General features: G+C 34.1%; 1 pseudogene across 1 annotated transcript; it reads left to right on the top strand.

The window, feature by feature from the left end:
* Window positions 1–1,031: 1,031 nt before the first annotated feature.
* Window positions 1,032–1,666, top strand: LOC308423462 (nucleophosmin-like; annotated as a pseudogene). Its single transcript has one exon. The product of its transcript is annotated as a nucleophosmin-like (transcript).
* The last annotated feature ends 2,247 nt before the right edge of the window (window positions 1,667–3,913 follow it).

Here is a 3,913-nt window from a genome sequence, read left to right on the forward strand (position 1 = left end):
TGGCAACTGCTTTACATTCAGCAAACACTTAAAATAATCGATATATTTCAATTGACTGTGGTGTAATTAATGAAATGATTTAAACCACAAGAAGGTAAGAATGTAATATTTTCTGCAATCAAATGTGTTGTCCGGATAAAACTGAGATATATGCTAAATTGCTGCAGGTAACTTAAAGGTTCTGTAGAAACAACTACTAAAATTTGACTGTGGGGACCATTATTCTGTGGCCATTACTGTTGTCTAGAAATGAATTTATTGACATGAGTGCCTTACAGTGTATCTTAACTATGTTCATTGATTTAGTGGTTTAAATTTTGTGCATGAATTGCTTTCAAAAAACATGATTTCATGAACTAAAATAGCACTCATAAGTATATGTAGGTTATTTACGTGCTTTTGTTGGTTTGATGTAAAATAAAATTTTAGAAAGTATATGTACATTATCTTTAATTATGTGTTTAAAGAACAGAATTTCTCTTGACTATTCTACTTAACGTACATTAGTTATTCAAATTGACAAGCTTTGAAAAATAAAACAATAAGAACAAAGGCCATAAGCAAGCATGTTAGTTCATGAAAGAACATATTCTCATTTGAAAGAGGCTATGTGCCTCTGACAATGTTAAATTTTATATGTGCAACATTAACATTAGGAAAGAAAATGATCAGGTCATTTACAGATCTTTTGTATTGGTTAGATCCTAACAAACTGAGCTAAAAAACAAACATAACAGAAGGGCGTGATTCTGTCCTGCGTTTCTGTTCTGTGGAACTGTAGGCAGTTGTTTTCTGTCCGGTTTCTTCCACACCGAAGGGCGCGCCTCCACCTCAGGGAAGACTCTGTGGATAGAGACATGTGCCCTCTTACCCCTCAAAACTACCTTTTTTTTGTTGTTGTTGTGAACTAAAGACAGACAAAGCCTATCAATTAAAAGTGGATAATGATGAAAAACAGCACCAGTTATCATTAAGAGCGGTCAGTTTAGGGACTGGGCAAAGATGAATTATACATCATAGAGGCAGAAGCAATGAACTATGAAGGCAGTCCAATTAAGGTAACACTGGCAACTTTAAAAATGTATGTACAACCAACAGTTTCCCTGTGGGCTTCGAAATTACACCACCTGTGGTCTTAAGGTTGAAGTGTGGTTCAGGACCTGTGCACATTAGTGGACAGCACCCAGTAGCTGTAGAATATGCAGAGTCAGAAGATGAAGATGAGGAGTATGTAAAACACTTATGCATGTTGGGAAAGAGATCTGCTCCTAGAGGTGGTAACAATGTCCCACAGAAAAATGTAAAACTTGATGAAGATGATGAGGACGATGAAGATGAAGATGATGATCTTGATGAAGAGGAAACTGAAGTAAAGTTTCCAGTGAAGAAACCTTTATGATATACCCCAGCCAGAAATGCACAAATATCAAACCAAAATGGAAAAGACTTAAACCCATCAACACCAAGATCAAAGGGTCAAGAGTCCTTCAAAAAACAGGAAAACACTGCTAAAACACCAAAAGGACCTAGTTCCGTAGAAGACATTAATGCAAGCAAGTATGAAAAAGGTGGTTCTCTTCCCAAAGTGGAAGCCAAGTTCATTAATTATTTGACAAATTGTTTCCGGATGACTGACCAGGAGGCTATTCAAGATCTCTGGCAGTAGAGAAAGTCTCTTTAAGAAAATGGTTTAAAAAATGGTTTAAACAGTTAAAAATATTCTGTCTTCCTTCATTTATGTAATAGTTAATTTCTGGTTGTCCTTTTTATAATGCAAACTGAGAACTTTCCCTACTGTGTTTGACAAATGTTTTCTAGGTTCAATTGCCAAGAATGTGTTGTCCAAATTGCTTGTTTAGTTTTCAAGGATAGAACTTCACCCTTTTTAAATATGTATGGAATGTTACGATAGGACATAGTAATAGTGGTGGGCAGATGTGGAAATCGTAGGGAGACAAAAATATACATGAAAAATAATATCAGCATTTTAATAAAGTAAAAAAAGAACAGAAAAAGCATTCATAGAATAATGGAGTTTTATTTGTTCAATTGTTTTGTTTTTCTCTGTGACTGCTTTATAGGCAGAGTCTCCAGTTTGCTAGTATTAAAGATATGTGCCACCACCACTAGACTTAGTAAGACTTTTTTTTTTTTAACTCCAGGATAACAAGTTTATAGAGCTCTATTTAAGGAGAAAGGACTTGTGAGAGAATAAAAATACCAACAAAAAGACACATTGCGTGTCATACAGCCCCAATGGTTCACTTAACCCTTAGCTTGTGGAGTTTTGATTCAAAACAAGCGAATCTGCATAAACACTTACTATAGCAGCACTAAATGAACGCATAAAAAATGGAATAAAGAGACACTGAAAGGTAACTAAGCTAAAACATCTGTGTGTATATTACTAATTTTAAATAACAAGTAAATTCAGAGAAGAAAATCCACACTTCAGGGATGAATATTTAACCTATTTGGGGAAACTGTGAATGATTGAATGTTGTAGTTCATGCTTTTAGTCAACAAATGAAGTGAAAGCAAGAGGGTATTATTTGAGGTCAAACTCAGGCTATGTGAGGCTTGAACATACTCTGACAGTGGAAGGGAGTGTATTCTAGACTAACTTAATAGAATAAATTACATGAGGTATCAAAAATAAATTTGTAAATACTTAAATATTTGTGATTCATAGCTAAACATAAAGAACTTGTGACTAGGGAAACAGAGAGTCTCTTCAGTCCTAGAAACAAAAGTTCAGATATTATGCACCTGGAAACATATCTCTAAGGTATATATAAAGACAGCTAAGGCTTAGACAATATAGTCTATAAGACTATGTCAAATGTGTGTGTGTGTGTGTGTGTGTGTGTGTGTGTGTGTGTGTAGGTGTGTGTGTGTGTGTGTGTGTGTGTGTGTGTGTGTGTATAAACAAGCAACCCCTAAGTCTGAAGTGCAGAAATAACATGTAAAATAAAATACTGGAAAGAAAATCTGTTCATAAAAACAAAAGAATCTCATTGCATCAACATTGGGTTTCTCTGTTCTTTGTGATTTCATGTCAATGACTATTATACACATTCAGTAAGAAGCCAGTGTTAATTATAAGATAGAGTCTAGAGTTTTGAATTTTATTTTTGTATAAATGGAAAGAGAATGTTTCTAGAAGTTAATCAGCACAATAAAGCAACATTAGGGTATTATGATATTCAGTGTGTCAAAAGTAAGGTACAATGAATGTTTAGAAGTGACCATGTACTGCTATCATCTATTATTATGTTACCATGAAGAACATCACTACACAAAACAACTGATAGTTAAAATCAAAATAATAAAATAAATACATTGCTCAAAGCTAGGAGGGATTAAATATGGAGAAAGAACAGTGGGAACAGAGAGCATTACATGATACCTATGGATTGAATCACATTGCATTCTTGTTCAAAATGTTATGCTTAAACACATTAATTATATGCCATATATACATATTAATATATATTGATAAAACTGGGAAAAACATTAATCTGGTAGGAAAGGATGAGACAGAATAGAGAACAGTTATGAGAAGAATTGGTAAGAAGGGTGTTAGTCCTAATTAGGAAAAAATATACCTGATTATATCCCAGCTATGGTATGATCACTTGTCATGTTTACAGTGACTAAAGGATTCACTGATTCAGAAATGAAGTACAGGGAAAGTATATTGTAAGTGTATTTATCAAAGGCCATACTATGTAGCTCATTCTGATTTTGAACACCAAATGATCCTGTCCCTATCTTCTGAATTGTGGAATTAACATTGCACCCTACTACAATTTTGAAATATTTCAAGTAAATATAGCTGAGTCCTTGTAAAATAACTCATCAGAACTCCATGACTGAAGAGGAACCCACAATTTTTCATTGGATAGCTTCC

Source organism: Micromys minutus (assembly GCF_963924665.1).
Source record: "Micromys minutus genome assembly, chromosome: 8".
NCBI classification, from domain to species: Eukaryota; Metazoa; Chordata; class Mammalia; order Rodentia; family Muridae; genus Micromys; species Micromys minutus.